The sequence below is a fragment of the Pseudophryne corroboree genome, chromosome 2 (assembly GCF_028390025.1).
Source record: "Pseudophryne corroboree isolate aPseCor3 chromosome 2, aPseCor3.hap2, whole genome shotgun sequence".
Lineage (NCBI taxonomy): Eukaryota > Metazoa > Chordata > Amphibia > Anura > Myobatrachidae > Pseudophryne > Pseudophryne corroboree.
The window spans coordinates 1013432696-1013459110 of NC_086445.1; the positions used below are offsets into that span (position 1 = coordinate 1013432696).

General features: G+C 49.0%; 1 protein-coding gene and 1 long non-coding RNA gene across 55 annotated transcripts in view; one reads left to right on the top strand and one right to left on the bottom strand.

Annotated features, from left to right (window-relative positions):
* LOC135050271 (uncharacterized) overlaps window positions 1-26415 on the top strand; it is a 466297-nt gene that overhangs the window by 173368 nt on the left and 266514 nt on the right. The gene's annotated exons all lie outside the window — the stretch shown is intronic.
* The window catches only part of LOC135050276 (uncharacterized), a 78623-nt gene continuing 71560 nt past the window's right edge, over window positions 19353-26415 (bottom strand). For all 5 annotated transcript variants that reach the window (XR_010241588.1, XR_010241591.1, XR_010241586.1 and 2 more), the window contains 2 exons: window positions 20490-20746; window positions 19353-19567 (listed from right to left, as the gene is read on the bottom strand). This is a non-coding gene — a long non-coding RNA (uncharacterized LOC135050276). The remainder of the gene's footprint in view (window positions 19568-20489; window positions 20747-26415) is intronic.

Below are 26415 nucleotides of genomic sequence, written 5' to 3' on the forward strand. Positions count from 1 at the left end.
CCTTTGCATGTCTGATCACTTTTCTTAGCATCCTGCCATCTGTCAAGATACACCTTTGTTATTATTTTGAGTCTGTTTGTATTTCCTAAAAGTCCTCTTTTGTGCTTCCACACTAGTTGATACTACTTTTGTGAACACCACTGGCTTCCTTTTCTTGGTGCTTTTTCGAACCCTTTTGATACAAAGGTCTGTTGCCCTTAGTACTGCCCTTTTCAGGCTTTCCCCTCTTCTGCACTCCTTAGTCCAGGCATTCCCAACCACGGTCCTCAAGGCACACCAACAGTGCAGGTTTTAGTGATGTCCAGGCTTGAGCACAGGTGACTTAATTAGTAGCTCAGTTAGTTATTTTGATTTAACCAGCTGTGCTGCATACTGGATATCACTAAAACCTGCACTGTTGGTGTGCCTTGAGGACCATGGTTGGGAATACCTGCCTTAGTCCCTTCAGTCTGCAAATGAATCACTTAAACATCTCCCCATTTTTGCAAAGTCAGCATTCCTAAAATCCAACACCTTTTGTTTTTGTGTGACAGGAGTTGGATCCTGTCTTTATATTAAACCATACTGCTTGATCACTGGATCCCAGGTGCTCACCCACATATGTCTGATATCCTGTCACCATTTGTGAGAATTACATCTAGTATTGAGCCTTTGCGAGTGGGCTCCCTCACCAATTGCTTGAGAGATGCTCCCTGTAAGGAATTAAGAAATGTGCCACTTGTAGTTGAACTTGCAAAAGACCCCTCCCAATTTACATCAGGTAAATTTTAAAGTCTCCCGTGATTATGACTTCTCCCTTTTAAAACCATTTTAATGATGTCCAACAATAGGTTCCTGTCCAAATCCTGCCCCTGGCCTGGTGGTTTATATATGACCCCAATATGAATATCCTTCTCCCCGGTTTCTATGGTGACCCAAAGGGCCTCAGTTTTGTCTACAATATTTTTTATTAAAGTAGCACTTATGCTTCTTTTTTTTTTTTTCCAGATACATTGCTACCCCTCCTCCGATTGTTTACCATTCTATCCTTCCTAAATAAATTGTACCCTGCTATAGCCATGTCCCAGTCATTTTCATTGCACCATGACTCTAATTGCCACAATATCCAGGTTCTCCCTTGTCATTATTGCGATTAGCTCTGCAATTTTCTCTCCTAAACTCCTAGCATTAGCACACATAGCTTTAAGAATTTGGCCTGTGCATCTGTTACTAGTAGCCATGTCAAAGTACAAAATAACTGACAAGTTTAAAGTTGAAATTACTTGTTTGGTGGTGATGCTTAGAGTGTGTTAGTTTTCTTTCTCTGACGTCCTAAGTGGATGCTGGGGACTCCGTAAGGACCATGGGGAATAGCGGCTCTGCAGGAGACAGGGCACAAAAGTAAAAGCTTTAGGATCAGGTGGTGTGCACTGGCTCCTCCCCCTATGACCCTCCTCCAAGCCTCAGTTAGGTTTTTGTGCCCGGCCGAGAAGGGTGCAATCTAGGTGGCTCTCCTAAAGAGCTGCTTAGAGTAAAAGTTTTGTTAGGTTTTTTATTTTCAGTGAGTCCTGCTGGCAACAGGCTCACTGCAACGAGGGACTTAGGGGAGAAGAAGTGAACTCACCTGCGTGCAGGATGGATTGGCTTCTTAGGCTACTGGACACTAGCTCCAGAGGGACGATCACAGGTACAGCCTGGATGGGTCACCGGAGCCGCGCCGCCGACCCCCTTGCAGATGCCGAAGAGAGAAGAGGTCCAGAAACCGGCGGCTGAAGACTTCTCAGTCTTCATGAGGTAGCGCACAGCACTGCAGCTGTGCGCCATTGCTCTCGGCACACTTCACACCAACGGTCACTGAGGGTGCAGGGCGCTGGGGGGGGCGCCCTGGGCAGCAATGAAAGTACCTATGCTGGCTAAAAATACATCACATATAGCCTCTGGGGCTATATGGATGTATTTAACCCCTGCCAGGTTGTCAGAAAAACGGGAGAAGAAGCCCGCCGAAAAGGGGGCGGGGCCTATTCTCCTCAGCACACAGCGCCATTTTCCTACACAGCTCCGCTGCTAGGAAGGCTCCCAGGCTCTCCCCTGCACTGCACTACCAGAAAATGGGTTAAGACAGAGAGGGGGGGCATTTTATGTGGCGATATTATTATATATTAAGATGCTATAAGGGAAAACACTTATATAAGGTTGTCCCTGTATAATTATAGCGTTTTGGTGTGTGCTGGCAAACTCTCCCTCTGTCTCCCCAAAGGGCTAGTGGGGTCCTGTCCTCTATCAGAGCATTCCTTGTGTGTGTGCTGTGTGTCGGTACGTGTGTGTCGACATGTATGAGGACGATGTTGGTGAGGAGGCGGAGCAATTGCCTGTAATGGTGATGTCACTCTCTAGGGAGTCGACACCGGAATGGATGGCTTATTTAGGGAATTACGTGATAATGTCAACACGCTGCAAGGTCGGTTGACGACATGAGACGGCCGGCAAACCAATTAGTACCTGTCCAGGCGTCTCAAACACCGTCAGGGGCTGTAAAACGCTCATTACCTCAGTCGGTCGACACAGACACGGACACTGACTCCAGTGTCGACGGTGAAGAAACAAACGTATTTTCCATTAAGGGCCACACGTTACATGTTAAGGGCAATGAAGGAGGTGTTACATATTTCTGATACTACAAGTACCACAAAAAAGGGTATTATGTGGGGTGTGAAAAAACTACCTGTAGTTTTTCCTGAATCAGATAAATTAAATGAAGTGTGTGATGATGCGTGGGTTTCCCCCGATAGAAAATTATTGGTGTTATACCCTTTCCCGCCAGAAGTTAGGGCGCGTTGGGGAAACACCCCCTAGGGTGGATAAGGCGCTCATACGTTTATAAAAACAAGTGGCGTTACCGTCTCCAGATACGGCTGCCCTCAAGGAGCCAGCTGATAGGAGGCTGGAAAATATCCTAAAAAGTATATACACACATACTGGTGTTATACTGCGACCAGCGATCGCCTCAGCCTGGATGTGCAGCGCTGGGGTGGCTTGGTCGGATTCCCTGACTGAAAATATTGATACCCTTGACAGGGACAGTATTTTATTGACTATAGAGCATTTAAAGGATGCATTTCTATATATGCGAGATGCACAGAGGGATATTTGCACTCTGGCATCAAGAGTAAGTGCGATGTCCATGTCTGCCAGAAGATGTTTATGGACACGACAGTGGTCAGGTGATGCAGATTCCAAACGGCACATGGAAGTATTGCCGTATAAAGGGGAGGAGTTATTTGGGGTCGGTCCATCGGACCTGGTGGCCACGGCAACAGCTGGAAAATCCACCTTTTTTACCCCAAGTCACATCTCAGCAGAAAAAGACACCGTCTTTTCAGCCTCAGTCCTTTCGTCCCCATAAGGGCAAGCGGGCAAAAGGCCAGTCATATCTGCCCAGGGGTAGAGGAAAGGGAAGAAGACTGCAGCAGGCAGCCCCTTCCCAGGAACAGAAGCCCTCCACCGCTTCTGCCAAGTCCTCAGCATGACGCTGGGGCCGTACAAGGGGGGTCGTCTCAAGAGTTTCAGCACGCAGTGGGCTCACTCGCAAGTGGACCCCTGGATCCTACAAGTAGTATCCCAGGGGTACAGATTGGAAATTCGAGACGTCTCCCCCTCGCAGGTTCCTGAAGTCTGCTTTACCAACGTCTCCCTCCGACAGGGAGGCAGTATTGGAAACAATTCACAAGCTGTATTCCCAGCAGGTGATAATCAAAGTACCCCTCCTACAACAAGGAAAGGGGTATTATTCCACACTATTTGTGGTACTGAAGCCAAACGGCTCGGTGAGACCTATTCTAAATCTGAAATCTTTGAACACTTACATACAAAGGTTCAAATCAAGATGGAGTCACTCAGAGCAGTGATAGCGAACCAGGAAGAAGGGGACTATATGGTGTCCCTGGACATCAAGGATGATTACCTCCATGTCCCAATTTGCCCTTCTCACCAAGGGTACCTCAGGTTCGTGGTACAGAACTGTCACTATCAGTTTCAGATGCTGCCGTTTGGATTGTCCACGGCACCCCGGGTCTTTACCAAGGTAATGGCCGAAATGATGATTCTTCTTCAAAGAAAAGGCGTCTTAATTATCCCTTACTTGGACGATCTCCTGATAAGGGCAAGGTCCAGAGAACAGTTGGAGGTCGGAGTAGCACTATCTCAAGTAGTTCTACGACAGCACGGGTGGATTCTAAATATTCCAAAATCGCAGCTGATTCCGACAACACGTCTGCTGTTCCTAGGGATGATTCTGGACACAGTCCAGAAAAAGGTGTTTCTCCCGGAGGAGAAAGCCAGGGAGTTATCCGAGCTAGTCAGAAACCTCCTAAAACCAGGCCAAGTGTCCGTGCATCAATGCACAAGAGTCCTGGGAAAAATGGTGGCTTCTTACGAAGCGATTCCATTCGGCAGATTTCACGCAAGAATTTTTCAGTGGGATCTGCTGGACTATTGGTCCGGATCGCATCTTCAGATGCATCAGCGGATAATCCTGTCTCCAAGGACAAGGGTGTCTCTTCTGTGGTGGCTGCAGAGTGCTCATCTACTAGAGGGCAGCAGATTCGGCATTCAGGACTGGGTCCTGGTGACCACGGATGCCAGCCTGAGAGGCTGGGGAGCAGTCACACAGGGAAGAAATTTCCAAGGAGTGTGGTCAAGTCTGGAGGCTTCTCTCCACATAAATATACTGGAGCTAAGGGCAATTTACAATGCTCTGAGCCTAGGAAGACCTCTGCTTCAAAGTCAGCCGGTGCTGATCCAGTCGGACAACATCACGGCAGTCGCCCACGTAAACAGACAGGGCGGCACAAGAAGCAGGAGGGAAATGGCAGCAAGGATTCTTCACGGGGCGAAAAATCATGTGATAACACTGTCAGCGGTGTTCATTCCGGGAGTGGACAACTGGGAAGCAGACTTCCTCAGCAGGCACGACCTCCACCCGGGAGAGTGGGGACTTCATCTGGAAGTCTTCCACATGATTGTGAACCGTTGGGAAAGACCAAAGGTGGACATGATGGCGTCCCGTCTGAACAAAAAACTGGACAGGTATTGCGCCAGGTCAAGAGACCCTCAGGCAATAGCTGGGACGCTCTGGTAACACCGTGGGTGTACCAGTCGGTGTATGTGTTCCCTCCTCGGCCTCTCATACCCAAGGTACTGAGAATTATAAGACGGAGAGGAGTAAGAACTATACTCGTGGCTCCGGATTGGCCAAGAAGGACTTGGTACCCGGAACTTCAAGAGATACTAAGAAGGGACTTGCTTCAGCAAGGATCATGTCTGTTCCAAGACTTACCGCGGCTGCGTTTGACGGCATGGCGGTTGAACGCCGGATCCTAAGGGAAAAAGGCATTCCGGAAGAGGTCATCCCTACCCTGGTCAGAGCCAGGAAGGAGGTGACCGCACAACATTATCACCGCATTTGGCGAAAATATGTTGCATGGTGTGAGGCCAGGAAGGCCCCCACGGAGGAATTTCAACTCGGTCGATGCCTGCATTTCCTACAAACAGGAGTGTCTATGGGCCTCAAATTGGGGTCCATTAAGGTTCAAATTTCGGCTCTGTCGATTTTCTTCCAGAAAGAATTGGCTTCAGTTCCTGAAGTCCAGAAATTTGTCAAGGGAGTACTGCATATACAACCCCCTTTTGTGCCTCCAGTGGCACTGTGGGATCTCAACGTAGTTCTGGGATTCCTCAAATCACATTGGTTTAAACCGCTCAAATCTGTGGATTTGAAATATCTCACATGGAAAGTGACCATGCTGTTGGCCCTGGCCTCGGCCAGGCGAGTTTTAGAATTGGCGGCTTTGTCTCACAAAAGCCCATATCTGATTGTCCATTCGGACAGGGCAGAGCTGCGCACTCGTCCCCAGTTTCTCCCTAAGGTGGTGTCAGCGTTTCAACTGAACCAGCTTATTGTGGTACCTGCGGCTACTAGGGACTTGGAGGACTCCAAGTTGCTAGATGTTGTCAGGGCCCTGAAAATATAGGTTTCCAGGACGGCTGGAGTCAGGAAAACTGACTTGCTGTTATCCTGTATGCACCCAACAAACTGGGTGCTCTTGCTTCTAAGCAGACGATTGCTAGTTGGATGTGTAGTACAATTCAGCTTGCACATTCTGTGGCAGGCCTGCCACAGCCAAAATATGTAAATGCCCATTCCACAAGGAAGGTGGGCTCATCTTGGGCGGCTGCCCGAGGGGTCTCTGCTTTACAACTTTGCCGAGCAGCTACTTGGTCAGGGGCAAACACGTTTGCTAAATTCTACAAATTTGATACCCTGGCTGAGGAGGACCTGGAGTTCTCTCATTCGGTGCTGCAGAGTCATCCGCACTCTCCCGCCCGTTTGGGAGCTTTGGTATAATCCCCATGGTCCTTACGGAGTCCCCAGCATCCACTTAGGACGTCAGAGAAAATAAGAATTTACTTACCGATAATTCTATTTCTCGTAGTCCGTAGTGGATGCTGGGCGCCCATCCCAAGTGCGGATTGTCTGCAATACTTGTACATAGTTATTGTTACAAAAATCGGGTTATTATTGTTGTGAGCCATCTTTTCAGAGGCTCCGCTGTTATCATACTGTTAACTGGGTTCAGATCACAGGTTGTACAGTGTGATTGGTGTGGCTGGTATGAGTCTTACCCGGGATTCAAAATCCTTCCTTATTGTGTACGCTCGTCCGGGCACAGTATCCTAACTGAGGCTTGGAGGAGGGTCATAGGGGGAGGAGCCAGTGCACACCACCTGATCCTAAAGCTTTTACTTTTGTGCCCTGTCTCCTGCTGAGCTGCTATTCCCCATGGTCCTTACGGAGTCCCCAGCTTCCACTACGGACTACGAGAAATAGAATTATCGGTAAGTAAATTCTTATTTTTACTAATTAGTAATCATACTCTGTCCTTTACACCATGACTATGCCTCACTAAATATAAAGATACTGAATAGTACACCTGACCAAATGTTCAAGGGAGGTAAACACCAGTCAGCATGCAATAAACTGTTTCACCGAGCAACTTCCCCCACACATGCAATGACAATTGCAAGAAATCATTACTTCAAAAAACATACACGAGTTTGTATAAGAGAGAACTATAGTGAGCAGATTCATAGGTTAAAAAGACAGATAATATGCCAAAGATGAATTCTATACTTTTGAGGCATTAAGGCAGTCCATTTGTGTGTTTCTCTCCTGTTTTCCTTCAGTTTAACGCAGGTATAACGTTAATTTTATAACACTTTTATGTCCACTTCTATGGAAGAACTGCCAGCCTTATACTAGACTTTAAATAGGAACCATTGCCATGTGAATGCAATGATTGCATAAACATCCTAGTGATATTTGGTGGACCCCCTTTATTCAAGTAAACCTTAGTTACCTCTTATACCAGTAAATAAAGACACGGAGACTTGATTTTGGCAGAAAAATTGCTAGCTATTTATTTGACCCTAACCATAGCAAAACCTGTAATTGGAAAAAAGTTTGTTAAGATGCCGAATCAGCCGGCATAATGGTGGCAGAAAAAAAGAACGGCTCTATTAAACTATTGGTAAACTGACCGAAACTGTCCAGCACCCTATCAAAATCGGTAATAGGTGTCAACACAACCCCCACAGTGACTTCCCACCGCTCCTGGGTGCCCTGCCGCTGCCTCCCGGATGGGTGGTCGAGCGGCCATTAAGTCGATGGAGGTGAGTGCACCTAAACCATATAGCACTGAAACTTACTACCTATAAGAACCATACAACTAACAAACTGCCGTTCTTTTCCGCCAAAAGCGAAGGACTCCATCCCAGAGTCCTCGCACCGCCACCATAACCTACCCTAACTCCTGCAACATTAGGAACAGATCCTCCAGGAAAAACATCATCCCCTCATTGGATAGATGTACACCATCAGGCCGAAAAAGGTGACTGTCTCGGAACCGAATCCTAGGATGGCGAACCACTTTACCTCCGTGGGCCAAGACCCACTTTGCCACTGCCCCATTCACCTTTATCCTGGCCTCATCTATTACGCGTCCGTCCTCCACCCCTCGCCAACTCAACCTTGGCACCATCAGGGAAAATACCAATATACAATTGGTCCATGCTGCGGCCACCCTTGCCAGATCTTGTATCATGGCTCACCGTAACTCCAAGGAAGTCCTCTTCCCTAGGTCGTTGCCACCTAAATGGACAACCAAAACCTTGGGAACCCCATGTTTGCTGGCCTGACTGACTAGTCTACTCATCAGATCTTTCCACATCATTCCTCGCCAACCAAGCCATCTGATTCCCTGACTTCCAGGAAACCTCTGAGCCCTATCAGAGGCCAAAAACCTTGCTGCCCAAAAGACATACGAGTGGCCGACCACCCAAACGGGCAAGCCATCAGCAACACAACCTGAAGAGGAGGAAAAAAGGGTAAAATTTGTTACTAAAATTCTACGCCATAACTTGTAATTGCGTTAACCTGAAGGATCTGCCAAAAAGAAAAATTTTTTATTGCTTCCAAATGTCGCAGCAGTCACGGCCTAGCCGATATCACGAGCTTCTAGCTGATTTGAAGCAAAACATTAACACACGAAGGGAAAGGCAAAACAAAACAAAACGAAATTAAAGAGGGGGGGGGTATAAAATAGGGGGTAACACATGAAGTAACTCAGCTGGAGGTGAAAGCATAAAACCTGCTGAGGGACTTATATTATAACAGATCAGCCGAATTAATAATTAGAATTCAGTCCGTCAAGTCAGGCAAAAATCGCAAAATAACTCCAGACCCCCGCTGCCGGCTCACGCCAGCAGCGGCGAGTGGCTAATCCCTGAGTAGGATCACACACGGGTAAACAAACCAACGGACAGCAAACATAACATATGCATAAACACAAGACCAACATGATCTTACACTAATCTTAATAAGACAAACTACGCCTGAGCAAAATATCTCAGGCGACGGGGCGAATGTATCGCTTATAACAGGACGACTTCCATCGTCCCACCGCCTGGATTTGCGACCCTGAAAGACCCGCCGCCGCAGAAGCCCCTATGCGGAAGGAGTGTGTACCGAAGTGGGAGGGGGAAAGGCCCAAGCTCGTCAGACAGCGACCCATCATCCACCGAAATTGAAACTTCGTTACTGGCAGCCCGTCATAGTGCAGCAACCACGACCCCCGACAATCGGGCCTTACTGCTCCTTTTTTTGCTCTGCCAACCGCACTGGGCATATGCTCTCTTCAAGTGCCGAAACCAAGGTGACCCATCGGCCTCTCCCCACTTGGTCCGTCTTAGAGCGTCACAATCTGCACAGCAAGGACCTCCCACTCACCACCACGTCCCCAACTAGCAAGCGCGAATCCGTTTGCTTAGAAGGCGCTACCAACTCCGATATCCTAAAGGCACCGTGGTAAGCCATGGAGAACGCTAATCTAAAAAGCAGCGATTCAAACATAGATGACGCGATGGCTCCGTCCGACCCGATAATGCCCGGCAGCAAGGCCGCATCAATGGGCCGCCTCCTGTCAGGCGGCATAGGCGCAACGCGCGCCCATCCTTTCATCGCCCTAAGCAGAATCCCACTTTTCATCACATCGGGAACGCCCTTAATTCTGCAGAAGAACGCAATGCCAGCCAAGTACCGGGAAACCACCGCTCTAGACCTGCCCGACACATAAAGCTGCCAAATAAAAGACAGCATCATCCGATGCCCGCTCTTACCTCGTTGCTTCCGTCCTCTAGCAAATTCTTCCCATTCGCTCCAGGCTTGGTCGTAAGCTTTAAGCGTGGATGGCGCGACCGATCGCAGTGCTAGACCTTCCAGTCCGGCCCGATGACCTGCCAGACATAACCGGGACAATGAAAACTCCTTTCGTCGGCCTCGGGAGCCAACAAGCAAAACCTATCCCATTGCCCTCGTGAAAGTGCGTCAGCGACCCCATTCTCCAGACCTGGCACGTGTTGCACGCGAAACCACACGTTCCTGCGCAGGCAAGTCAACAGCAACTGCCCTAGCACCCTTAGCACCACCAGCGATTTTGCCCTCTGGTTGTTAATCGCGTGCACCACGCCCAGATTGTCACATCTGAACAAGATGCTGCGATGTGCTAGCCGCTCGCCCCAGATTTCCAGCGCAACCATGATGGGGAAAAGTTCCAGGAGCAGAAGGTCCTTAGTCAAACCCGCTTGATGCCATTCCGCCGGCCATGATGCCGTGCACCAAGATCCCTCTAGATAGCAACCAAAACCGGAGGCTCCCGCCGCGTCGGTAAACAGCTGCAATCTAGCGCTGTCGACCGTTGGGGCCTGCCATATGCGCACACCATTGAAATCCTCCAGGAACGAGGCCCATACGGCCAGATCCCTTTTTATCTCACCGGACAAGCGTACAAAGTGGTGCGGTCTGGCACACCCCGCAGTCGCTCTTTCAAGCTTCCGGCAGAAAACCCTGCCCATCGGGATGACCCGACACGCAAAGTTAAACATACCCAGCAAGGATTGCGCCTGCCGCAGCTTAACCTTGCGCGAACCCATGAAACGGCCAATTTGTAGTCACGAAGCTTAGCCACTTTGTCCAAAGGTAGGCGACACGCGCCTGCCACCGTGTCGATCTCGATTCCCAGAAATGACAGGCAAGACACCGGCCCCTCCGTTTTGTCCTCGGCCACTGGCACTCCGAAGTGATAAAACAATGCTCGTATACTGAAAAGCAAGTTGCCGCATCGCGGCGAATCCGCCGGTCCCGTACAAAGAAAATCATCGAGGTAGTGGGCAACCCCGTGACCACCCGACGCAGATTCCACGCACCAATACAGGAAGGTGCTAAAACGTTCGAAATACGAGCATGAAACGGAACATCCCATCGGCAAACATTTGTCGATTAAATATTCCGATCCAATCCGGAAGCCCATAAAGTGGAATGAGTCCGGATGGAGGGGCAGCAACCTAAAAGCGGATTCCACATCAATCTTTGCCATGAGGGCCCCAGTGCCATAGCTGCGGACCAGATCAAGCGCCTCGTCAAACGACTGATACACTACCGAGCATTGTGCCGGAGGTATGGCGTCGTTGACCGACGACCCCGCTGGGTAGGAAAGATGTTGAATCAGGCGAAAAGAACCGGGCGTTTTCTTGGGGACCACCCCCACCGGGGAGATGACTAGGTCCTCCACTGGGGGTGCTGAAAACGGCCCCTCCATCCTGCCCAGCCTGACCTCTTTATCGACCTTTTCCCGCAGCACTAAAGGCAATGCCCGAGCAGACTGGAGGTTTCTCTGGGCCCGAACCGTAACATCGCTCGCAACAGGCAAGCGGAAACCAAAACGAAAACCTGAATATAAAAACATGGCATCCGTCCTATTTGGATACCAATCCAACCATCTACCCATAGTATCCAACCTAATTGGCGTTGGCGCCCTGTGGAGCGCTCCCGCCCCCGCCGGATGCTGCTCTTGTGTAAGATTGCTTAGCACGGGGGCCCTGCCGACTACTCTTGAAGCAGGATGAGACCGGGTGGGAACCCCCGCAATGGAGGCAAGCGTGACGGAATCGACACTGCTTGCCGTAGGAACATGCCGCGTTGTTAAACGCGAAACATAGTCCTTTTGTTGCGGGCTGCCTCCCTGCCCGGACGGCCGACCTACCTGGCTTGGCCGACCCGCCGTCCGCGCCGTGCACATGGGCGGACGACCCTGCGTGGTGTCCGTCCGCCCCTGCGCTCCGGGGCTCCTTGGCCTGCTGCGAGGCCCTGGTGACCTTGAGCCAGACCTCCACGTCCTTGAACCCGAAGTCCATAACGTACAACCCGTCCTGCTTCTCCCGAAAATCCTCCTCATACCTCCGCCATTTGGTACCAGCCGACGTGCGTTGCATATCATGCACGAGATGCAGGTACCGAATCACGTTCATGTGTTCCTCTGGCCTGTCTTCAAGGTAACAAGCCGCGAAAACCCAAAAACCCGCCAGCCAGTTATCGAAAGTACGGAACGCCTCGGCCCCGATGCCCTTCTTAGCAGTTTCCGCCTTGAAATCTCTTTTAGCGTCTTTGGTTAAGACGAACACATCTACGTAGTCCCCCTTACGAATCTTCCTGCGGCAGCTATCCCTAAGCCCCCGCATGACTGCGGTATATTCGCAGCGGACCACGCCTGGCAGGTCGCGTCGCTTCTTGGCCCTGTGAGAGTCCCTGCTAAGCCTCCTCCGCCTCTTACGCCTCTCCTGCTGCCCCGCCGCCTTCTTTGCGTATCTAGTCGCCCTTTTCTTAGCCCTCGTCGTGCTACTGGCGCCGGACGCCGGCGATGAAAGGGAAGAGGAGGAAGAAGAGGAAGAAGAAGAGGAAGAGCTGCGCGAACATGAGCGCGTGCCCGAATCCGATCCTGACTGCCCCGCCTCACCTGAAGCCGTGGACTGGTCGGACCCGGATTCCTCGGGCGTGACATATGCGACATCCTCGTCCTCCGATTCCGAAAGCTCCGTCTCCACTCGATCTGTGGGAAGAGGAGGAGAGGACCCGGCCAACCGAAGTGTCCCGCGCCTAGCCCCTCTGGGGGCTGGCGTCCTAGGTGACCGACCTTGCTCGCCCTGCTCGGGCTGCCTATGTAGCTGCGCCGCTGCCGCTCCAAGCTCCCGACATGCACGCGCAATACGCTGGGCGGGTGATGTGCCGCGTGTCCCGGATCCGCCCGCCCCCTCCCTGCTATCTAGTTCAGGGGACGCGCCCAGCGGACCCAGCGCCACCACTACCATGGCTAGAGCCGACGCTAGTGCGTCGGAAGGGTCAGTGCCGCTCCGAGCCACCGCGTCGTCGCCTGAGGTATGCCCGGCCGGAGGCGGCCCGCGCCGAGCCGTCCGGCCCGCAGGCATGACCCCTGCAGACTCCGCTGTTCTGCTGCCATGTCGGCCCGGGGAAGAGGCGCCCGGACCCCCGGGACCCCGCGACCCGGGATCCCGTGCGGTACCGCGCCGCCCCCGGTCCCCAGTGATAGAGCCTGCAAACAGTCCCTCCCCCTCGCGGGAGCCCACACCCCGCCGGACGGAACCCGCTCCGCCGGCAGAGTCGGCCCCGCGTCGGGGGGAAGTCCCTGCACGTCTCCTCGTGCCCCCCGCACTAGCGTTTCCTGCGCCCGCAATACCTGGTTGATCCCTGCCAGGCCCCCTCCTCTCCCGCTCAACCCTGGATTCCGGTTGTAGGGGAGAGGACTGAGGGGACAAGGAGGACTGCGGCGTCGCTGCGCGCACACGTGCGCGAGCGACGCTGCCGGAGCCGCGCGTGGGCACGCGCGCGCTGCTCCCCGCCTGGGCGCCCTCAGCTGAGGTCTCCGCGCCCCCGTCTGGCGACGCCGCCAGAAGTCTGGTGACCGGCCCCGCTCGGCTCGCCCGCGACTCCCCCCCGCCTGGGGCCTCTACCCGGGCCCGGCAAGGGGCTCGCGTCGGGAACCGAGCGATGCGGGGAGGACGGGCGCCCGGGGCGGCGCACCCACGAGCGCTCGATGTAGCCATGTCTCTGGCCAGGCCCGGAGGCGTGGGCTGCTGCCCGCCCACCTCCGGGAGACCTGTCTGCCTAGCCGACCTTGAGCGCCGGCCGCGCCCGCTTGCTGAGGCCGGACCGGCCTCGTCGGACCCGATGGCCTGCACCCTGTGCCCCGTAAAAGCCCCAGTGGACGGGACGCTGCACTCGGGGGAAACTACCTCGTTCCCTGTACCAGCCCCACCGCCGGGTGCCCGGTAACGGGCCGGGGTCCCTGATCCTGCAGCAGACCTACGAGGGCGGCCAGAAGACATGGCTGGTATGCTTTTAATTAACTTGAAGCAAATTTGAAAAAGGGGTAATAAAAAATCTCTGCACAGCAGCACTTACCCCAAGGCAAATCACTATCAAAGAGACCCAAAATGGCCACTCCTGGCCTATATATATCCTAACCCTCCCCTTTTCCTAAGGGCTGTACTTCCTCACAGTTAGGTCCACCCCTCACAGGATGTTTAACTCATTCCTCTCCTATGTAGTCAATTCTCTCTCCAACTCCTCCCAATACAATTCCACTTCAAACTAAGGCAATAAATTAGCTGAGACAAACAAGCATTACATTCAAACAAGGCAGACAACTAAATCATTACATAGGGAAAAAATACAATGCAAAACTTTCAATGTACCTAAACTATGCAATCATGGTATTCATTTGAGATAATCGCCAGATGCTGGTATGTGTAGTTCAACGCATCGTACCTAAAATATGAAATCCTAGTCAGGTCCGGTGCAAGGTCTCTCTGCACCCTAGGCAAAGTTTCAGCCTAGCGCCCCCAGGGACGTGCGGTGAGCTAAATGGCTCAGGAGGCACTGGCTAACCCCAGAGCCAGAATTCCATGCAATATATGAGCCAAAGTTTACATCTGGGCATTATACAGAGGTTCAGCAGTATAAACTCCTGGAAATGTGGTTAGTTTTAATCAGAGATTAGCGTAAAAGTTAGGCAGGTGAGGCACTGCCTCACCTGCCATAGACTTTTTACTCCAGAGTTTGGGCTATAGAAATTATTAGAAAAATACAAAGAAGATATTTCAAACAAATTATTAGTATTTTTCATATACTTTATCCAGTCAAAACTCTGGTTTTAACGTAAGTATGACAGGAAAGGCTCTGCCTCACCAGCCTCCCCTCACCGCACGTCACTGAGCGCCCCCCTAACCTGCAACTACCCCTCCCCCCCCCCCCAATACTCGCCACCTTCCGGAGGTGGTATTATACATATACAAAAAAGAGATGACACTCAAGGACTTTTAAAATTAAAATATATATTGTAATATGTGTAAATTGTAAATGACATGTTAGGAATCGAATAAGACACTGAGGTCAGTGTCACTTTTATGCTGGGTGATATATCTGGGGGGGATATTTAATTGTATGTGCATACATATATATGCACCTACATATATTTTTATGTTCCTGTGTTTTCTCTAATGTGCTGTGCAAACCCCACCCTCCCCAAACTTTCCCCACCCACCATCTGTGGTCCCGCAGAAACTCCCATGGTTTACGTACCTTATGTTTTTTTCCCCCCTCATTATTGGCATGGTTCCTCTTACAGTCGGCAGCAGCATTACAACGATGCTGCTAGGTGCAGACATGTAGTCATGTGCTGCTTGCTGCTGGAGAGCCGGGAACCAGGGACCTGGAGGAGGTGCATCAGGGCTATGAGGAGCGATCACAGGGGCGCCCCTCAGGAGCCATAGTTACGTCATGCCGTCACCTGACTGGAGGATACATGTGTCGGCACGGAGGAAGTGCTGAGGCACTATGCAGCGCAGCCTCATAGCGGCAGCTGTACCTGATTAGACCTGCTGCCAGTGCAGTGTAAGAGGAGAATGTCTCATACAGCGACATCCTTCAATTTATTGCTTGGTGAATTCAGTGGAGCCCTCCAAGGCAGCCGCCTAAAGCAGCCTAATGGAAGACCCGCCCCTGATCATAGTATTCATTCACTTCCGATCGCTGTTCTATGCATTTGCACGCAGTGTGTGAACAGAGAAAAACACGCCTATTGCGTACAAATGCACAAAATGAGCAGCAGTGCTCAAGAGGTTCTTACTATTTAACATCATATAGGAGCGATGCATTCGCATAGTTGCGCATTGATCCGCCTGCATCATGGAGCTTGTCGTACATACGCATTGCATTTACAAGTCTGCAAACAATTGCATAATGTTAGTTTTTTTCCTTTTTAAAAAAAAAAAAGTTTATTGAACCATTCACCCTAAGTGTAATATTATCTTGTTACCTTATTCACTGGTTACTTCTGGGATCCACAGACGGAAGGGGAGTCAATGTCCTTTAACTGTTCAATATGGTAATTAGAGTCAAGAATTTAGACCTGGATTGCAATTAAACTTAGTTTTATTTCACTGGAACTGTAGTTGCAGATACGATGGCTTACTGGTAACCACACAGGACTGTAATACAACTTAATATTATATGACTCTAATACAACTTTTGTATATATCACATGAATACCACTTATAAAATATTCAGAACTCTTTAATTATTATAGTTAATAATAACAATCCTACGTTAGACTTCCCAATATTTGCTGGTAATGGATACTATAACGATATACAATCTTATTTCTACTTCCCGATCAATAGTCTCGGTTAAACAGCAATTACTGACTTTCCATCCCGCCAGCGCAAATACCCTAGTCGGTGTGGTCTCTCTCAAAGTTCAGCTGATTAACTAAATAACACGTTGGTGCACGTTGGGTACCTTAGTTGGATGTGATACTAACAACCGGAGGTGACAGTTTTGCAGTGAGAGTTTCAAGGAGTGAGATCCCAACAGGATTTCAATATGGAGGCGTACAGATTACGATAGAGCGGCTTCAAGTTAAATGGGGAGTTAATATTCTTCTCAAATCTAACAGATTAGGCTAATTCTCTATGATAAGGTCAATGACCAATAGAACTGTCTATGCTGCGAGCCTGGTCTGGGCTTGCTACCACATAAGTTAATTGCAGTATCTTATCTTTTTCCCTTTTAGCGTGCTCGTGGTGATGTAGAAACAGCTTGCGGAATTATATGAGGCTATGCTGCTTTAATAAAAGAGTATCTGCAAAGGTAAGTCAATTCTATATATCGAGTTCTTATTATTACGAATACTCCACTCCACTGACGCAATATTATGAGTTTTCTCTCTCTCTATTTCTCTCTCTTCCTCTCTCTCTCTCTTTTTACCAAGCCAGGTGAGGTATCTCGCTTTCTATCTTAGCGGGGTCATTAAATGGTTCAGTCTATCTTAAAGAGGCAGCGGAGAGATACTAAAACGATCCAACTCTGGATGCTATCTCTTAATAATGGAGGTGTGATGTGAGTGACTGAGGCAGTATCTTGTAGTTGAACAGCTGAGTGCTATTTAATAGGCTGCTTTCTCCAGGTACTTTTTAATAACTGTGAGGTGATAGGCGGCTTTCTGAATAAGGGTGCCTAACCTGTGAGGATACAGGTCTACCTCTGCTACAGAGTCTTAATAACTGTGAGGTGTTAGGCTGCTGACTGATTCAGGTTGCATAACCAGTGAGGATACAGGTCTACCTCTGCTACAGAGTCTTAATAGCTGTGAGGTGTTAGGCTGCTGACTGATTCAGGTGGCATAACCAATGAGGGTACAAGCCTACCTCTCCTGCCGAGTCTTAATAGCTTTCTGCTTTAAGCTATTTCACAGGTCCAGGCGCCACCTGGTGGTCACCTCTCCTTCCTCTAACCTGTCTCTCCCTCTGCTGGGCGTTGCTCCTCGATTGCTGCCGCCTCCCCTTCTCCCTCTGGGGTCTCCGCCTCCGACACGTCACCGGACCTGTGTCACGAAGTCTGGCTGGCCGTCTACGCCGCTTCCCCGCTTCTTCCTGCCTACCGCGGCGGTGTGCAGCTCGATCCACGGAGTCAACCAAGGGAATCACTCACGTCAGGTACCCGGTCTTTTCCGCTGCGCCGCACTCAGCTTTCTCTCTCCTCTCCTCAGCGGCTCTAACTGCCGTCTCTCGTGCCTCCTGCTTTTTAACTCCTCTCCCCTAGTTCCCCGGATCTTTCCCGCTCGGGACACGAGACACTCAGGGTGGGCACGCGGAAGGTGCTGCTGCAGTAGCCCACACGTGTCAGCCTGCTTTACCCTGCCCTGATACCACGGCAGCATACAGTTCCGGGTTTATAACACTGTGGATACCATAGGAAACATAAACATTGAATAAACACTATTTATCAAACTTCCTGGGGTAATTTACTGTGAGGCATCACATAAGTAACCAAAATGTTGAACAATTAAGTGATCAAACGCTGCAAATTGAACAATTCAGTTGTCAAACTCTTCAATGACATTTGGCAATTAAGGCAACAAACATCTCCTCAAAATAGGTTTGGTGTCCTATTTGCACAATGCACTCAATACTATTTTTTAAAATATTATCTCTAAAAATATTTAGTCCCCGCAAAAAAAAATAAAAAATATTTTACAATAAATAAATAAAAATAATAAAATAAAATAAAAAAAATAAAAAATAAATGAATAAAAATATTATATATATATATATATATATCTCTTTCAGAACTTTTTTACCTGAAAAACTGCCTTTTCTAACATAAATTTCATATCCAGGAAAAAGTGTCCCCATTTTACACAGTACGACAGGCAAGTGTCCCCATTCCGCATTTTACACATTGCGGCAGACAGGTGTCCCCATTTTACACATTGCGGCAGGAAAAAGTGTCCCCATTTTACACATTGCGGCAGGAAAAAGTGTCCCCATTTTACACATTGCGGCAGGCACAGGTCCCCATTTTACACAGTACGCTGGCAAGTGTCCCCATTTTACACATAGCGGCAGGCACAGGTCCCCATTTTACACAGTACGCTGGCAAGTGTCCCCAATTTACACATAGCGGCAGGCACAGGTCCCCATTTTACACAGTACGCTGGCAAGTGTCCCCATTTTACACATAGCGGCAGGCACAGGTCCCCATTTTACACAGTACGCTGGCAAGTGTCCCCATTTTACACATTGCGGCAGGCACAGGTCCCCATTTTACACAGTACGCTGGCAAGTGTCCCCATTTTACACATAGCGGCAGGCACAGGTCCCCATTTTACACAGTACGCTGGCAAGTGTCCCCATTTTACACATTGCGGCAGGCACAGGTCCCCATTTTACACAGTACGCTGGCAAGTGTCCCCATTTTACACATTGCGGCAGGCACAGGTCCCCATTTTACACATTGCGGCAGGCACAGGTCCCCATTTTACACAGTACGCTGGCAAGTGTCCCCATTTTACACATTGCGGCAGGCACAGGTCCCCATTTTACACAGTACGCTGGCAAGTGTCCCCATTTTACACATAGCGGCAGGCACAGGTCCCCATTTTACACAGTACGCTGGCAAGTGTCCCCATTTTACACATTGCGGCAGGCACAGGTCCCCATTTTACACATTACGGCAGGTGGTGGAGGGAGAGAAAGAGAGAGGAAGGGAGAGGGGCTGACTTACATTTGAAGCGGTTCTCGCCGCTCTTCAGACGCCTCTCCCTCCTCGTCTGCGCGGCTCCGGGCTCCCCCTTCTCCGGCGGGGTTTCGTGGAATGACGCGTTTGCGCCGTGACGTCACGACGCAATCGCGTCATTCCGCAAAACCCCACCCCCCGAGCTGGGCACTCGGGAGAAGGGGGTTTAAAAGTAAGTGCCGCGGCGGGTGCGTGTTAGGGGGTCTCGGCGCCCCCTCCAATCTGGCGCCCAGGTCGCCTGCCCCCCTAGCCCCCCCCTAGTTTCGGCCCTGAAAAGACACACAAATGAAATGTAGTAAAACTATAAATACACAAAACAGAGGCTAGATGATATAGAAAAGACACTTAATGTATAAGTTTATTTTTAATAAAAACACCACACAACTTGAAAGTTTAATTTTTTTGAAACAACAAAAAACAAATTCATAATGAAATTTATCAAAATGACTAATAAATTCTAGACATTGTCCAGCGGGGCCAGAATGTGTGCGTGCATGGCCAGTAGCTACATATGCATGGTCTGGTTTAGATCTCCAACCTCAGGGTCTGTAATAAGTGGGGAAGAATGTGAAAAACAAATTACAAACCTAATAACATACAGTATTCAGAAAAACCTCATCACTAGAATCTATTAAGAATGCCTCTGCAAATCTGATTTCAACCACACAATGTCATTGTGTGCATATCTAATTCTCATGTTGGTCTTCACATATGCTACTGCTTCTTCTTTCTTTCTTTTTTTTTAACCAATAAAAATGTACTCACATTTACAAACAATTATTAACATACATATTTCACAAATAAACATCTCTCCCCTTATCTAGTAAAAACTCCCAACTCCCATCTACACTATGCATTTGTCATCTTCACGGCTCACTTGTTCACAAACACAATAGCAGGAGTTTGTTGGCCCACTACCCATCCTATGTAATGGCCTCCCACACATCATAAGACTGTCCTGTAGGCTTAATTTGTGCCTTCATATCCTGTAAATGAAGCTATTCAGATAAGGCTTATAGATCCCACAACAACACACATGACTTTCAAAATCCTTAATATTTCATTATGACATCAAGAATATCTCTGCAATGTGTTTGGACCACTATGACAGTGCTAGAATTAGTTCCTAGTATTGCTTTTAATTCAGAATACCATATATCTTGAAATTTTGGGAGCAGGGCCTTCCTACCTCTGTCTATTTATGACCTAGTTTCTAACAATTCAATGTTTTAATGTAATATGTTGCAGTACATGTGTTTTCAACCTGTGTCCTTCCAGCTGCTGTGGAATTACACATCCAAGCATGCCCTGCCTCAGTGATAGCATTCATTAATAGCAAAACTGACAGGGAATGCTGGGATGTGTAGTTTCACAGCAGCTGAGGGAAACGGGTTGAAGACGCGTGTTGTAGTATATTAAAAAAACATAATGAAGCTACATTCAATGAATTATAATGAATTATGCGTACTTTTGGCCATAGCCACCCACTCATCCTCCACTACTTCCTCTGGTGGTGGCTGCATTCCTTCTGTGGCTTGAAAGGGGGTGGGAGGGTGGATGGCAAGTCATGAGTGGATGGATTTTGAGTGGGGGATGGAGGTTGAGGGGGAGAGGGAGGCTGAGAGTGGGTTGAAGATTGAGGGAAGGATGGAGTTTGATGGGGGGGGGGGGAGTGTTTGGACAGATGTGTTGGTTGTGACCTCCCACTCCTCCTTTGTGCTCTGCCTAAAAAGAGAGGAACAAAAAATTGCATTATGAATCTTGTTATTTTTTTGTTATACTGCACATTACCTACTCCAGAAAACAAATTAAATATCCCTTTTTTTGTGGTTTACCATTATAAATAAGATTTTACTCACCGGTAAATCTATTTCTCGTAGTCCGTAGTGGATGCTGGGAACTCCGTAAGGACCATGGGGAATAGCGGCTCCGCAGGAGAATGGGCACATCTAAGAAAGATTTAGGACTACCTGGTGTGCACTGGCTCCTCCCACTATGACCCTCCTCCAGACCTCAGTTAGGAGACTGTGCCCGGAAGAGCTGACACAATAGGGAAGGATTTTGAATCCCGGGTAAGACTCATACCAGCCACACCAATCACACCGTATAACTCGTGATACTATACCCAGTTAACAGTATGAACTATAACTGAGCCTCTCAACAGATGGCTCATAACAATAACCCTTTAGTTAGGCAATAACTATATACAAGTATTGCAGACAATCCGCACTTGGGATGAGCGCCCAGCATCCACTACGGACTACGAGAAATAGATTTACCGGTGAGTAAAATCTTATTTTCTCTGATGTCCTAGTGGATGCTGGGAACTCCGTAAGGACCATGGGGATTATACCAAAGCTCCCAAACGGGCGGGAGAGTGCGGATGACTCTGCAGCACCGAATGAGAGAACTCAAGGTCCTCCTCAGCCAGGGTATCAAATTTGTAGTAATTTTGCAAACGTGTTTGCCCCTGACCAAGTAGCAGCTCGGCAAAGATGTAAAGCCGAGACCCCTCGGGCAGTTGCCCAAGAAGAGCCCACCTTCCTTGTGGAATGGGCTTTTACTGATTTAGGATGCGGCAGTCCAGCCGCAAAATGTGCCAGCTGAATTTTGCTACAAAACCAGCGAGCATTAGTCTGTTTAGAAGCAGGAGCACCCATCTTGTTGGGTGCATACAGGATAAATAGCGAATCAGTTTTCCTGACTCCAGCCATCCTGGAAACATAAATTTTCAAGGCCCTGACTACGTCCAGTAACTTGGAAGCCTCCAAGTCCCTAGTAGCCGCAGGCACTACAATAGGTTGGTTCAAGTGAAAAGCTGATACCACCTTAGGGAGAAACTGAGGACGAGTCCTCAATTCTGCCCTATCCATATGGAAAATCAGATAAGGGCTTTTACATGACAAAGCCGCCAATTCTGATACACGCCTGGCCGAACCCAAGGCCAATAACATGACCACTTTCCATGTGAGATATTTTAGATCCACGGTTTTTAGTGGCTCACACCAATGTGATTTTAGGAAACTCAGCACCACGTTGAGATCCCAAGGTGCCACTGGGGGCACAAAAGGGGGTTGAATATGCAGCACTCCTTTTACAAATGTCTGAACTTCAGGTAGTGAAGCTAGTTCTTTCTGGAAGAAAATCGACAGAGCCGAGATCTGTACCTTAATGGAGCCTAATTTTAGGCCCATAGTCACTCCTGCCTGTAGGAAGTGCAGAAATCGACCCAGTTGAAATTCCTCTGTTGGGGCCTTTCTGGCCTCACACCAAGCAACATATTTCCGCCATATGCGGTGATAATGTTTTGCAGTTACATCTTTCCTGGCTTTAATCATCGTAGGAATGACTTCCTCCGGAATGCCCTTATCCTTTAGGATCCGGCGTTCAACCGCCCTGCCGTCAAACGCAGCCGCGGTAAGTCTTGGAACAGACAGGGCCCCTGCTGCAGCAGGTCCTGTCTGAGTGGCAGAGGCCATGAGTCCTCTGAGATCATCTCTTGAAGTTCCGGGTACCACGCTCATCTTGGCCAATCCGGAACCACGAGTATTGTTCTTACTCCTCGTTTTCTTATTATTCTCAGTACCTTTGGTATGAGAGGCAGAGGAGGGAACACATAAACTGACTGGTACACCCACGGTGTCACTAGAGCGTCCACAGCTATCGCCTGAGGGTCCCTTGACTTGGCGCAATATCTCTAGTTTTTTGTTTATGCGGGACGCCATCATGTCCACCTGTGGCCGTTCCCAATGATTTACAATCAGTGTGAAGACTTCTGGATGAAGTCCCCACTCTCTCGGGTGGAGGTCGTGCCTGCTGAGAAAGTCTGCTTCCCAGTTGTCCACTCCCGGAATGAACACTGCTGACAGTGCTAGTACGTGATTTTCCGCCCATCGGAGAATCCTTGTGGCTTCTGCCATCGCCATCCTGCTTCTTGTGCCGCCCTGTCGGTTTACATGGGCGACTGCCGTGATGTTGTCTGATTGGATCAGTACCGGCTGGTTTTGAAGCAGAGGCCTTGCCTGACTCAGGGCATTGTAAATGGCCCTCAGTTCCAGAATATTTATGTATAGGGAAGTCTCCTGACTTGACCAAAGTCCCTGGAAGTTTCTTCCCTGTGTGACTGCCCCCCAGCCTCAAAGGCTGGCATCCATGGACACCAGGACCCAGTCCTGTATGCCGAACCTGCGGCCCTCTTGAAGATGGGCACTCTGCAGCCACCACAGTAGAGATACCCTGGTCCTTGGAGACAGGGTTATCAGCCGATGCATCTGAAGATGCGATCCGGACCACTTGTCCAACAGGTCCCAGTGAAAAGTTCTTGCATGGAACCTGCCGAATGGGATTGCTTCGTAGGAAGCTACCATTTTTCCCAGGACTCGCGTGCAATAATGCACCGATACCTGTTTCGGCTTCAGGAGGTCTCTGACTAGAGATGACAGCTCCTTGGCTTTCTCCTCCGGGGAGAAACACTATTTTCTGGTCTGTGTCCAGAAACATCCCCAGGAACAGTAGACGTGTCGTAGGAACCAGCTGTGACTTTGGACTGTTTAGAATCCAACCGTGCTGTTGTAGCACTTTCCGAGATAGTGCTACCCCGACTAACAACTGCTCCTTGGACCTCGCCTTTATAAGGAGATTGTCCAAGTACGGGATAATTAAAACTCCCTTTTTTCGAAGGAGTATCAACATTTCGGCCATTTCAGTGTCTGGACTTGGTAATGGCAATCCTGTACCACAAATCTGAGGTACTCCTGGTGAGGATGGTAAATGGGGACATGCAGGTAAGCATCCTTGATGTCCAGGGATACCATGTAATTCCCCTCGTCCAGGCTTGTAATAACCACCCTGAGCGATTCCATCTTGAACTTGAATTTGTTTATGTACAGATATAGCCACCTTTATCTTGAGTGGCTGAGGCGTTTGTCCCGATCGAGCATATGCAGCGTAGGGAGGCGCGCCTAGTCACAGAGAGGCGTACCTAATCGCACGGAGGCAGACAGAGCGTTTGGCGTTACCTTTTACGTGTAATACCTGCGATCAGCCACCAGATGTCGCTTTTTACAATCACCACTGCGCATGCGTGTGGTCTCCCGTAAAATACAATACTGAAATATATAATAAGGACTACTTTACTAAGGCGTCTCATTACGCTGCATACAGTAAATACTCATTACGCTGCATTATTTAATACAGTACTGTATATACGACACAGACGCAAATAGTACAGCATACAGTATATGATCCATCTACAATACTTTATGAATACTGTACTGTATGTGAGCGTCCAAGTCCCGCAGACAAAACATAAAACCAGTAGTGTACACTGTCGCAAATGGATGTGTGTTAGAAGTTCACTATTGCCTCTCAAGATTAGGAATTTTGTACAGTATGTTATCGTCCTAATCCCGTAGCCATTACAGCATAATCAAAACCAATGGATTTATACATTTGTCTGCGGCGAAGTGGGGAAGTGTTTCGCTTCCTATACTCAGAGTCCCGGGTTCGATTCCTTAAGTACGAATGCATGTTAGTTTTTTTCAGACACTTTATTATTTTTTTTATTCACATAAACCAGGGCAAAGCTGCATGAGCGGTTCTAATGTTAAGGTTCTATGCTACGTACAGTACACATACAATTCTGTAGCTGGGCAGACTGAATAGAAATGGCTACCACCTATGACTCCTTGCCCCACAGAGGCCCTAGGCTACGGAGCAAGTAATAGTCCAGATTGTACAGACTATGGGGCAATGCTGAAGGAGCGTCACAATCCGCTCGCTAAAATACACAGTATGCACATTATGGTACACCGGACTCGATCGCATAGCACACTGGCAAAATGGCCGCCGCCCCTGAACCCTTGTGCAGGTTATGGGGCAATGCTGAAGGAGCGTCACAATTCCCTAGCCAAAATACACGGGCGATGGGGATAAGCTACTGTAGGATTGCATACAGTATTACGGTACACCGGACTCAATCGCATAGCACACTGTCAAAATGACCACTACCCCTGAACCCCCACCTCGTGGCAGGCAGCAGTCGGGTATGGAATGAGAAATGGCATAAGTTGTGCATGCTACGGGGCGATGCTGAAGGAGCGTCACAATCCCCTAGCCAAAATACACAGAGTTAAGCGAGGTCTATGCACATTACAGTACTGTACGTTACACCGGGCTCGATCGCATAGCAAACTGACAAAACACAAGTTTTACATAAAGCAGGCCAAAGCTGCAGGAGAGTTTCTACTGTAAAGGTTCTATGCACCGTACGGTACTGTACACATACAATTCTATAGCAGGGCAGACTCAATTGAAATGGCTACCGCCTGTAACTCCTAGCTCCTACTGTAGGAGGCACTCAGCTATGGAGCAAATAACAGCACAGATTTTGCAGGCTACGGGGCAATTCTGAAGGAGCGTCACAATCCCCTAGCTACAATACACAGGGGCGATAGAGATAATCGAGTGGCTGGAGGGGGGTCCCCTTGATTTAAGGGGTCCCCACTCCTCCAGGGTACCCCGGCCAGGTGTGACTAGTTGGGTATTTAATTCCATGGCCGCAGGGACCGGTATAAAAGTGTCCCCCGGCTGTGCATTATCTGTCCAGCTAGTGGAGCCCAGTGCTGGTTCAAAAAATACGGGGAACCCTACGCTTTTTTGTCCCCCTTATTTTTTGCACCAGGACCAGGCGCAGAGCCCGGTGCTGGTTCTAAAAAGATGGGGGATCCCGTGTCCATTTTTTCCGTATTCCTGCCGGAATTCGACCGCAATTGCATATACTGTACCCCTTAATGTCACTGCTTACAGTATACAGTATTTAGACATGAGCTTGTGTACAGTATCTGTCATGAGGTGCTTTTTTCACTGACACTATAACTTTTTTCTATTGTAATATACTGTACAGAGGCGGCAAACTAGCCAAACGGGAATAATCAGCTTCTGCTGAATAAAATGAGATGCTACAGTACATGCCTATATTCTGTGAGTGACTGCGGCTCTATGAAATTAAATCAGAAAATGTAAATATGAAATGCACAACTAATGTGTGGCATTACTGTACTGTATGTGTATAAGGTGTACTACAATATTTTCTGGTGTAACATAAGGAAAGGGCACTACTGCATGGTCTAATGCAGTGGTTCTCAAACTCGGTCCTCAGGACCCCACACAGTGCATGTTTTGCAGGTAAACCAGCAAGTGCACAGGTGTATTAATTACTAACTGACACATTTTAGAAGGTCCATACAGTAGGTGGAGCTAATTTTTTCACTTGTGAATCTGTGAGACCTGCAAAACCTGCACTGTGTGGGGTCCTGAGGACTGAGTTTGAGAACCTGTGGTCTAATGTAAATAAAGATGAATGTGGTGGGGTGTAATGTGAATAAGGGGCAATA